This window comes from Silene latifolia, chromosome 11 (genome assembly GCF_048544455.1).
Source record: "Silene latifolia isolate original U9 population chromosome 11, ASM4854445v1, whole genome shotgun sequence".
NCBI lineage: Eukaryota > Viridiplantae > Streptophyta > Magnoliopsida > Caryophyllales > Caryophyllaceae > Silene > Silene latifolia.
The window spans coordinates 101,568,433-101,580,507 of record NC_133536.1 but is presented as its reverse complement, the minus strand read 5'-3'; the positions used below and the strand labels follow the sequence as shown (position 1 = coordinate 101,580,507).

Genomic DNA, 12,075 nt, shown 5'->3' with positions numbered 1-12,075 from the left:
ACAATGCCTAAATTCTCGTCACACTCTATACCCACCGAGGAGGATTTACCAAATGGTACTCCTACCCCACAACATCTTACCGGAAACTTTATTGCCAAGTCCGCCTTCATTCAACTAGTTGAGAGGAGCCAATTCGGGGGAATGCCTAGTGAGGACCCTCATTGTCATATGGAAACCTTTTGCGATTATTGTGAAGCTATCTCTCAAACGGGCGTGACTCAAGACCAAATAAGATGGGTCTTATTTCTTTTTTCGTTAATCGGCACCGCAAAGCAATGGTTGAAGGGCCTTGATAAGGCCACCCTTGGAATAGATTCTTGGAAGAAGCTAGCTCTAGCTTTCTACAAAAAATTCTACCCACCGGAAAAGACTAACATGCTAAGAGCTCAAATTACGGGTTTTAAGCAAAGGGATGAAGAATCTTTGTATGAAGCTTGGGAGCGGTTCAAAGGTATTTGTCGCTCATGTCCTCACCATGGACTTAGCGAATGGTTTTTGGTGCAACAATTTTGGAATGGTTTATATGAAGATTCTAGGAACATTCTCAATATGGGATCAAATGGAATGTTCACCGAAGTTGATGACAATCAAACATGGAACAAGATTGAGGAAATGGCGGTCCATAATTCACAATATAGTAGGCCTCGCAAGGCTACTAGAGGAGGAAAGTATGAAGTGGACACCGTTACTCAATTGGGTGCTCAACTTAGTGCTCACATTGACACAATCAACTTGAAGTTTGAACAAGCTATGGCTAGACTTGAGGAAAACTCAAAATCATCGAAGCATCATGTCAATGCCATGACGGCATCCTCATCAATCCCAAGCGGGATATGTGAGAATTATGGAACCTTGGGTCATGACTCAAGTGAGTGTAGGGGAACAACCGAACAAGTTAATGCTTTCCAAGCTTACAAAAGTGGTACCCCTTATTCAAATTTTTACAATGAAAACACCAAGTTCCATCCAAATCTCTCATACAAAAGCCAAAATGTTCAAAACCCTCAAGCAACATACACTCCACCACCCATGAGAAATCAAAATCAAAGACCCTTTTACAATCAAAACCAAGGCTACCAAAATCAAAATCCATACAATCACCACAATGACCAAGGTTTTGATGTCCAAAAAGCGGTCCTCTAAATGCAAAAGAATCAACAAGAATTTTTCACCCAAATGCAAAAAGATAGCCAAGCAAAAGACACCACCATCAACAACATTTTAGCTCACACCAAGATGTTGGAAACACAATTGACCCAACTAGCATCTTCAAGCTCACAAAGACAAAAGGGGCAATTACCACCTCAAAGTAATCCGCCTAGACATGAAACGGTTAGTGCCATTCACTTGAGAAGTGGTACAAGATATGAGGCACCGAAGAAGCAAGTTGAGGATGAAGTTGTGAGAGCTAGTGAGAATGAAGTTGTGGTGCAAAGCCCCAAAGAAGGGGAATCATCAAAGGAAGAAAGTTCAAAGAAAAATGAAGACAAAGCCAAAGAGAAGGAGCCCATTGTGATTAGACTTCCTTTTCCAAGTCGTCAAGCCAAGCCCAAATTTGATGATCAACTTGGAAAGTTCATGGAAATTGTGAAGAACTTAGAAGTCTCAATTCCTTTCACGGAATTAATCAATCACGTTCCGGCCTATGCAAAGTACATGAAAGATATCCTCACAAAGAAGAAGTCGATCCGGAAACTTGAGAGTATCGCCTTCACTAAGGTGAGTAGTGCAATACTTCAAGGGAGTTCACCTCCAAAGTTAAAGGATCCGGGAAGCTTCTCAATACCGTGTACCATTGGCGACACAACGATCAACAAAGCCTTATGTGATCTAGGGGCTAGTGTGAGTGTCATGCCGTATTCGGTAAGTAAAAGGTTGGGAATGGGAGAGCTTAAATGCACCAATATCACTCTTCAAATGGCCGATAGATCGACGAAGACACCATTAGGGATATGGGAAGATGTCCCCGTGCGAATTGGGAAGTTTTTCATCCCAGTGGACTTTGTCATTGTTGATATGGAGGAAGATTCCAACATTCCAATCATCTTAGGAAGACCTTTCCTACACACCGCGGGTGCGGTGATTGATGTGAAACATGGAGAGCTCACTCTAGAAGTGGGAGATGAAAGCATAACTTTTAATCTTGACAAAACCATGAGAGCTCCTCGTTTGCATGAGCCATGTTTCATGATTGATCATTATAGCCGAAAAGATGAAAAGAAGAAATCGGAACTCCAATGGAGGAAGAAAGTTGAAGATGCTCCATTCAAAGAGCAAGTGAATTGTGACAAGGAGAGCTTGCAAAGCTCATCAAAATCAACCAAAGAAGAAGATGATGGCCTCATTGGCCAAGAGAAGAAATTGGGAGAGTTGTCTCCATCTAAGCAAGAGATTTTCAATGATCAACTCAATGAAGTTTGTGGTCTTTGGGACGACGAATTTGAAGGGATCTTTAATCCCTACATTGGGCATGCCATCGATCATGATCAACAACAAGGGCCACGGTCTATTGAGGACCTCTACCATAACAATGAACAAGCTTTTGATTACTTCTTCAAGGTGTTGAGCAACATCAACAACACCTTGAACATGCCCCCTTGACATCTCATCAAGAATGAGAGTTTGGTGGAGTCCTCCCTAAACCACCACTTGTAAATATTTCTAACTCCCTAACTTACATTTCAATTTTTGTATTGCATTTTTGTCATTTTTGGATTTTATTTACTTTGATCAAAATAATTGTCATGTAAGAGAGAAGTGAGGGAGGGACTAATGATTTTAATTGATGTGTAGTGCTTTACCTTAGTGTGGGGATGGCAATTGCCTAGGCTATTCATGCCTTAGTAGTGCCCCCACAATGAAGAACACAAGATTTGAAAGAAAGAAAGAAAGAATGATAAGGGGATGCGTTGGTGCACGGATGGAACTGAATCCGTGTACACAAGGACCAATCCGAGCGGATTCCTGAGAATCCGCCCGTCTGAAGAAAATCCGAGCGTCCTGCTAAGAAGACGCCCGTCTTGGGATGTGTTGAAATTGCAAATTCTTGACTGTCGAAGAATCCGAGCGGATTTCTGGAAAGACGCCCGTCTCACAGAATCCGTCCGTCTTTTGAAAAAGACGCCCGTCTCAAAGCTGAAGAAAAAACAAAGAAAAATCTCTGGACTGAAATCCGTCCGTCCTGCACGAAATCCGCCCGTCTCATCTCAGAAGAATCCGAGCGGATTCCCCAGAATCCGCCCGTCTCTAGGCGGGATTTTGAAAATTTTGAAGCTGTAGAATCCGCACGGATTGCGCCCAATCCGCACGGATTGTCCCTGCGTCCTAAAATTGTCGAATTCTTTAAATACCCACCCCACCTTCATTCATTCATTCATAAACACTACCCATAACATCAAAACCCTCATCCTCTCCATCTCAAAAACAAAAACCCTCAACAAAATCCACCAAAATCAAATCAAACCATCTTTCAAACAACAAATCAATCACTCCATCTTCATTAACAATCAAAACCAAGAACAAATTTTTCAACCTTTGAATCGATTTTTGTTTTTATAAAGGCAAAGCCTTTTACCTTCAAAATCGATTTGGGCATTCTACAAATTGAAGATTTTTGACTCTTTACTTGGTTAGCTCATCAAATGGCAAGAACAAAGGGAGCAACAAGGGCAACAAAGGCACCAAAAGCAAAGGCTCTCTCTCAAAGGCAAAAAATTCTACAAGCAAAGAAAGCTTTGGCAATGGTGGTATCAACACCAAACTTGGTAGTGCAACAACAACAACAAATTCCTATGGAAGCATCACCTTCTACTCCGGTAATCGATCAACTCTTGCATTTTCCGGAGGTAACATTCATTTCCGATACCCATAGAAATACATTTGTCAAGTTTGCTATGAAACAAATCCAATCCACCAAATTCATATGTCAAGATGCTTTAGAGAAGTTGGGTGTTCTTGAACAAACAAGAGTCTTTTTCAATGCCATGGGTTTGAAGAAATTGTTTGAAATAAAGGAAGTAACATACCCCTCCCTTGTCTTGGAATTCTTAAGTTCTTTAAAAGTGACAAAAGTTGAGAATAGGGAAAATATTGAGTTTCGTCTAGCTAACACTAGTAGACGCATTACCTTTCCGGAATTGGGTGAAATTTTGGGTCTTAGCGATGAACATAAATTTTATAAGCAATATGGGAAGTATGATCCCGAGCCTCTTTGGGAGGCAATCTCCGGGAAGAAATTTGAAGATTTTCATGCTTGTCGTGCTCTTTTGGTCCATCATCCGGGCATAAGAATATGGCACAAAGTTGTGGGAAATACCATAATTGCTAGGAAAGACACCAATCATTTCACGGGACTCGATTTTATTCTCCTTGAATCAACTTTGAATATTGGAAGAATTAACACCAAGCCTTACAATTCTTTGAGGCTATTGGTTGATAGATGGCTCCATGTAGATAGTGGGAAGAAGGGTCAAACCGTTATTGTTAATGGCGGCCTTGTCACGGTCCTAGCCAAGCACTTTGATCCTAATTTCAATAAGGATAGCAAGTACAAGGCTAAGGATGGTGGCCATCTTATTGATATGTCCATCTTGATTAACAAGTTTAAGTGGGTTGCTCACAATCCCCTTGATACCAAGTATGGGTGGCTTACTAGTGAGGCTCGATCATTCACTTTACCCGCAAAGATTTGTCGTCTTAGTGTCCACCGGACCAACTATTTACTTCCCCTATCCGAAGAAGCCGAGTACATCATTCAACAACAAAAGGGTGATCATGAAACTCCCTCCTCTTCCATTGTTATACCACCTTACCCCTTTGTGTATGAAGAGTTCAAACCGCAAGGAGTTGAAATTGGAAAAGACTATGTCACTCTTCTTATGCAAGCCATGCACAAGCAAGCTTATGAAGATCGGAAGAATGCATATTTGGCTCAATATCCTCCCCTCTTACATCTAGCTAGGCAAGGACTCCTTGATCCATCTTGTCCTTTGCCTAGTTGGGCGGATAGAGAAGCCTTATTTCCGGGTGCATCTAGGGACGTGGTGGAAGACAATGAGGTTGTTGGAAATGGTGAAGAAATTGATGATAATATTGAGGAAGAAGCAAGTGGAGATGAAGAAAGAGATGGTGAAGATAATGATGAGCAAGATGATGGAGAAAGTGATGAAGAAAGTGCCAAGGAAAGTGGCAATGTGACCGCTTCTCATGAGGGAAGTGGTGATGATAATAGCATGATGGAAGACTAGCCTTGGAGACTCCTACACTCCCATGGTTTGTCTATATCTCTTTGTATTTTATTTCATTTTGATCATCGTTGGTTTAGTCCTAGCAACATCAAAGGACTCACACCTCGGTTCCTTTGAGGTGTTCTTTATTGTTCCCATTTTTGAAAATCCAAAATGACAATCTAGTTTCATGCATAGCATAGTGTGTGCATGAACTCCCCATGCTTTGACATTAGCAATAGTGTCTCACTCGGTTTGGGGAAGTTAATGCATACACAACGGGAGGTAATCTAAATTATCCTCTCCGTCATAACAAAAACCATGCATCATGTAGTATAGCTTAGTGTAGAATTGCATTTAGTATAGAAATCATGCATCATTTTTGCATAATTTCCATCATTTTGGCCATTGAGGACAATGCCCATATTAGTGTGGGGATGGGAATTCTAACACTTAACTTTTATTCAAAAACCATAAAAATTGAAAAATTTCAAAAATCATAAAAATTTGAAAAATTGAAAAAAACCAAAAACAAGTTCATTTCCTTTGTATATATTGTCTTGTATATATTGTGTTTGTTTTATCCTTGTTCACTTTGATTGACTACGCCACATCCGAGACATGAGGATATTGAAGACCGCATGGTATGATCTTTCCAATCTCCTTTTTCCTCTTTATGTTAATGACTATGTGGCTTTATTTTGATTGATGCGGTAAAACAATGTGAACTTAGGACTTGCATTTAGTTTATTTGGCATATTAGTTGGTAGAATCATATGCATTAGGATGTTTATATGCTAGTTGCATCATGGCATGTAGTTGCATGGTTAGAAAAATTTTGCGAAACCGTCTATTTGGGAAGCTTGACAAGTGTATATAGGCCCTAGTAGATGCTTTTTCTTCTTAAGACTTTGCTTGTTAGAATACTTGTAAAACACCCTAGGATGTGTCATGCTAGTATCCTTTGACCCATGGTTTAAGGCCTAGTCAAGAGTACCTTGTGGTGTGATAACTCCTTGGCTACCGTTTATTCCAAGGTGACCCTTGAAACCATGCATACTTCTATCATTCATCCATGTTCTACCACATTTTTGTCATCAAAGTGAATGGGCACAAAACAAAAAGAAATCAATTTGAGTTCAAAGAAATGAAAAATGAAAGAAAGTTTGCAAAAATGCATCAAATGAAAAGAGGAGCAAAAATAGAACTCCTAAAGCTTCAAATACAAGGCACCCTCATTACTAATTGGGGTGACTTTGAAAATGTTCAAAAAGAAATTCAAAAAGTTGTCAAGTATTGAAATGCCAAAAATCAAAAGAAATGGCAAAGAAAGTGTTCTCAAATGTTATATGCCACAAGAAATTGGGGGGAAAACAAAAACAAAGCAAACTCCCAAAGTGAAACTCAAATATCTATCGATCCCTTTATCCATCGTATCCATTTTTGTGCATGGTAGAGAGGGGACGACCCTTCTTCTTGTCTAGGCAAGAGGGGGAATTCCACGATCCTCCAGTGTTTCTAACACCATAGGGAGTCTACTCTTGACAAAAGCATTTAACGATTGAGGACAAAGGTACCCTAGCTTGACACATTTTGGAGGTGATTTATTGGTATCCTTCTAGGCTTAGTAGTTTGAACAAATTGCATCTATGAAGGATTGTGTACCCTTGAATTGCTTCCCTTGTAGATAATTTCCGCCACTTAGATGAGGAAAGTGGCTATTCTTTTGTGGATGCATCCATTAGGTGATTTTTGTGTGCTTAATGTTTGGATGTGTCGCCATTTTGGCAAGACCCACCTTGCCTTGCAAGAAGGCATCCTACCTCATGGTTGTCTTGTTGTGAGTTGAAGGGGCGGAGTGAGACCCGCTAATTGTCTCATATCGGCTATTATTATTAGGTTAGGTTAGTATTGGTCCTAGTCTTTGTCACCTCTTTACTCGGGACGAGCAAAGGTTCGGTTTGGGGATATTTGATGTGACCATAATTGGCGCATATTTAGCCCCCGAATTACCATTGTTTCCATGCTTTTTAGTGCCTATTTGGGTCATTTCTTATCTTTAGTTCTTTGTTTTGCATATTCTTTGAGATTTTGATCCCTTGGTAGGAAAGGAGTAAGAATCTTGCATTTTCATGGCAAAACGAGGCTAAATTGATCGTATTCAATGACCAAGCATCAAGGAGAGACAAGACTAGAAGGCCTTTGTACATAGCATAGTAGAAGAGCATAGTTGAGAAAAGGATCCTTGAGTCCCCAAGGAAATCCCCAAGGAATTCATGAAGAAAAGGGAAGAAAAGAAGAAGAAAAGATGCTGCCAGACAATCCGAACGGATTGTACACAATCCGTCCGTCCGCCCAAGCCCAATCCGAGCGTCCCTCAAAGGAATCCGCTCGGATTCCCCCTCGCCAATCCGAGCGTCTTGCCCAAGGATCCGCTCGGATTCTCCAGCCCAGATCCGGCCGTCCCGACTCCCATCCGCACGGATTTCAGATGCAAAGACGTTTTCATTCTTCAAGCCACGATAAGAGAAGCCCTTCTCTCGGAGAATACCGGAGTCTTCTTGCTCAACTTAAAAAGTGTAATTACTAGTTTAGCCCTTAGTTAACCCTAATGCATCCTCCCTAATTTTCACTATAAATACCCCATTAGTCTAATTAGAGGAGCATGTTCTTCTTATCAATAATTAGTGTAGTTAATATTAATCAAATCTCTCTTCAATATTGTAATCAAATATTAATCAAGTTTTAATCCAAGTTTTAGTTCTTTAATCTCTCTCTTGTTCTTACTTTATTTTGGGTAATTGAAGATTATTTGGGTTATTATTGGGAGATTGACAACCTCTCAATCTAGGATTCAAGTACTTCTATTATTCTTGCTTTATTATTGGAATCATTAGTAGGTATAATCTCTTAATCCCTTTTTAATTATTGCTAATTACTTTCATTTATTCATCATGTTTCATTATGTTAGTATGATTGACAACCTTTCTAGCATGATCAATATGATAATGAGTGAGTAGTCTCTTAGCTAGGGTTTAATGGGTGATTAGGGGAAACCAACATGGGGAATAATTCATGCTTAAATTAATATGCTTTCATATCTTATTTGCTTGCTTGTTTTGATCTTAATGCATGCACATGTTATATTTGATGAAATGCTAAGCCTATGAATCCTTGCATTTACTATCATCTTCTATCCTTTCAACTTGACTTGTAAGACATAACCCAACTCGAGTCTTGTTAGACCATGCATGTGTTGAGTAGGAAAGATTAAGTCGACTTGTAGGTGTTGTACAATCTAATCGATTCGGCTCCGGGACCCAAACTTTCCTAGGATTGTAAGATATAACCCAACTCAATCCATCACAACAATAATTGCTTGCTTATAATTTGAGAACATGTTTGTATGATCATATCCCATGATTCCCCTATGAACCCATGACACCCTAGTGCCTTTAATCAATTGTTTACACCCCTTATTTTATTTACCTTGTTAGTTTATTTTCATTGCTATTTTAGTTTAGTAACCTTCTACATCAACCCAATTTGTGACACCCCTTAGACACTACTAGTTACAATAGAATTCTCATTTCAATACCCGTCCCTTGGGATCCGACCTTTACTTGCCTCTTTACTAATTGTAGAGTTGTTTGTGAAGTATAAATTGTGTTTTGTATCGACCATTGACCAACGACCACATATGCTTAATTTGTGAAACGAAATGGCTCCGATCAATTATCTCAATATATTCATCTCCAAACCCTAACTGCTAAAACAAACTCTACTTAATCTTTCAAAACAAACTCAAAAAACTCCAACAAAATGAATGATTTCATCCTTAAGACTCTTACCATGATCAAGAACAACAACAACTTCATCCGCCGGTTCCTCCATATTGAGGAAAGTTTCAGGAGCTACCTTGCGGATGCTCGATCCGCACTGAAGCACGCCAAAGAAGATGGCTTGACGGAGCGGCGAAGATTGCGGCTATATGACGATATAACAACTGCTGAACGGAACCTCCAAATAGCCAAGGAGGAGAGGACGGATACGATAGAGCAGAATAAGATCCTCTATGAAAATATAAGAATTGCATTTTTATATATGTATTTTTTTTTAATTTATGTATTTATAAATATATATATATATATATTAATTATGTTTATCTTACTTCTTCATCTTGCTTCTTCATTGTTTTACTAACTAATTATGCGAACAATACTTAAACAAATAACATAATGGTCGATAAAAACACATACATGCAAAAGAAATAAATAGAAAAAGAAAATAATGACGATGAAACTAACAGTGACGGCGAGATTTACCTGATAAATACAGAACGTAATAGACGATGAAATCAACAGTGACGACGAGAAGATAAAGCGACGATGAGAAAGAGAGAAAGAGAGAAAGAGAGTGTGTGTTTTGTGTTTGTTTGTCTGCTGTGTTTGTGTTTGTGTATTAAGGGTTGTGTTTTGTGGCTGCAGGCAGACTTCTTTTTGTGTGGTTTATAGTATGGAAGGTATTGACAATGGTCATTAAACAACAACCGTTGTGAAATATGTTTTAACAACGGTTGTAAAAAGCACCCGTTGTTAAATAAGTTTTAACAACGGGTTTCAAAAATAACCGTTGTGATTACTTTTCACTAACTTTGCGCCAATTTTGCGCCAAATTATTAACAACGGTTGTGCATGTGTGACCCGTTGTTAAAACTAATAACAACGGTTTTTATAACCATACCCGTTGTAATTTATTTTAGTAAAATTTGCGCCATACATTCTACAACGTCTATTGTGATTTTCGTGAATAATCGTTGTTAAAGGGGCGTTGTAGTTGCCTGGATTTGTAGTAGTGTATGTTTGATTCAAAGGTGTTCTTTTGCTTCTTTATGCATTGTTTTACATATGTGTTGGTCCTGATGCGTAAGTTACCCGATCTTATGATGTAAAGAGTAGCACCTATGGCGAGTATGAATTCGTGGGAAAGATATGAGTTATATGTGGTTGTGATAGATAGTAGAAAAAGAAAAGGAAGATCGGTATGGCTTATTGAGGCATGGAGCATGCCTTGTGAGATGAGGTGAGTGATATGATTGTGTGTTGAGTAATGTAAGAGTAAGTGAATGTGGGCAAGGGATGATGTAAGACTAAGGATGTGAGAATGAATAGCTTGAAAGGAACGATGTGGATAGTAGCAACTTGAGATGCGTAAGGAATTATGGAGGTATTTGGTTAGGTATTGTGTTGGTTAAGAATATATGTAATGAAAGTTCGTTGTACAGGGATGGAGAAGAGTGGTATATAGTGAACTTAGTGGAGATATGTCGCGACGTGGATTGGCAGATAGTGAGTGAGTTTGGGAATTGGTATTATCAAGAGGTGGAACTAATGTGTGATTTCCTTGGGCAATTAACGGAATGAAAGGAGTTTTGGGATGCTAAAAAAAAAAGGTGAGTGATAGCATGAGATGGTCTGGACTGATTGGTGATAAGTGTGATTGATAGCATGATAAGAGAAGATCCATGGTAAGAAAGAGTGAGATGATACTGATATGAAATAATGGGATTTGAGTTTTGGAGCAATGAGAAGGTAACTGGAGCACTAAGGGGATTGGGTAGAAGTAATAAGGAGTTGAATTGTTAATTGATTTTGTTGAGCGTAAGAAGAAAAGAATGGGGGGAGTAAACTAGGAAAATGTTCACCGGAGCAATATGATATAAAAGTAAGGAATCATCGAGATGTATGATAATATCATGAGAATTTGAGTTAACGGTTATATAGGAGTTCCAGGACGACATGTTAATCATGAGTTTCGAGGAATTAAGGAAGGTAAAAAAAAAAGCTAGGTAAAGAATTTGCACGATATGAGATCTTGGTGGTGAGTTAGATGACGATACAATTAAGGATAGTATTGGAAATAATGTTAAGGTAATTTTGTTGATGGGTTTGATGTTTGTTAATTGGGATGTTACCAAAGATAGGAAAGAAACCGTGATGTTTAGAGATGAGTGTAAGAGGCTTGATGTCCGAACGGTGGTAGTATTGAGGTGTTGTCGCTAGTGGTTAAGAGTGATTATAAATAGGAAAGATGGCCATTCTAAAGAGGTTGATTTTGTAGAGACCTGATTGATGTGTATGGTTGTGAGGAAGTATAAGATGTGGTTATAGGAGGCGGATGCTAGTAGTTGAGTGTTAATGGTATGGTTATGTTTGGCAGAAGGTGATGGTTATGCGAATGGAAGAATGTGTTATGAGGGGCATACGAGTTAAGCTCGGGCGTGAGGTAACCTTTATCAGGTGGTAACTTACGTGATCAGGATTGACTAGTTGGATATGATTACGGGTCTATGATGTGTATAAATGTTTGTGTGAGGTTCTGACCTCACGAGAAGTGGTATGGTGTGATAGTTATAAAGTTGTTATCTGAATATTCTATATGTTGAGTACGGTAACCTAATTAAATGATATTCAAAAAGGTAATAATTTGATTGATCTGGCATGGCTAATTATAATTGTATGTGTATTGATAATACATGTGTATTCCGTGAAATGGTAGGGATGATGTTCATGAGGTGCTTATCTGTTTATTCCATACAATATGTTGTGTTGTGATCTAGTAAAGCGATCTTGAGTAAGTTTTCTTGTCCGGGAAGTTGTCCTGAGTCAATGTGTATGAGAATAGTGTAAGTGGTGATGTCTATCGATGTGGTTGTTGTGCCTCAGGTGGTGATCCGGGCATGATATTTCGTGTTGTGATGCGGGTATTTTCGCGTTGCGGTGCGGCTGTTGGTGGCGGTGTTGCGATGCCGTCACCGGTTGTGGTGGAGTAGGCGGGATGATTACGATTC

General features: G+C 39.2%; 1 non-coding gene across 1 annotated transcript; it reads right to left on the bottom strand.

Annotated features, from left to right (window-relative positions):
- Positions 1-375: 375 nt before the first annotated feature.
- Positions 376-482, bottom strand: LOC141616391 (small nucleolar RNA R71). The gene has a single exon (XR_012530742.1). It is a non-coding gene; the product is annotated as a small nucleolar RNA R71 (small nucleolar RNA).
- Positions 483-12,075: the final 11,593 nt, after the last annotated feature.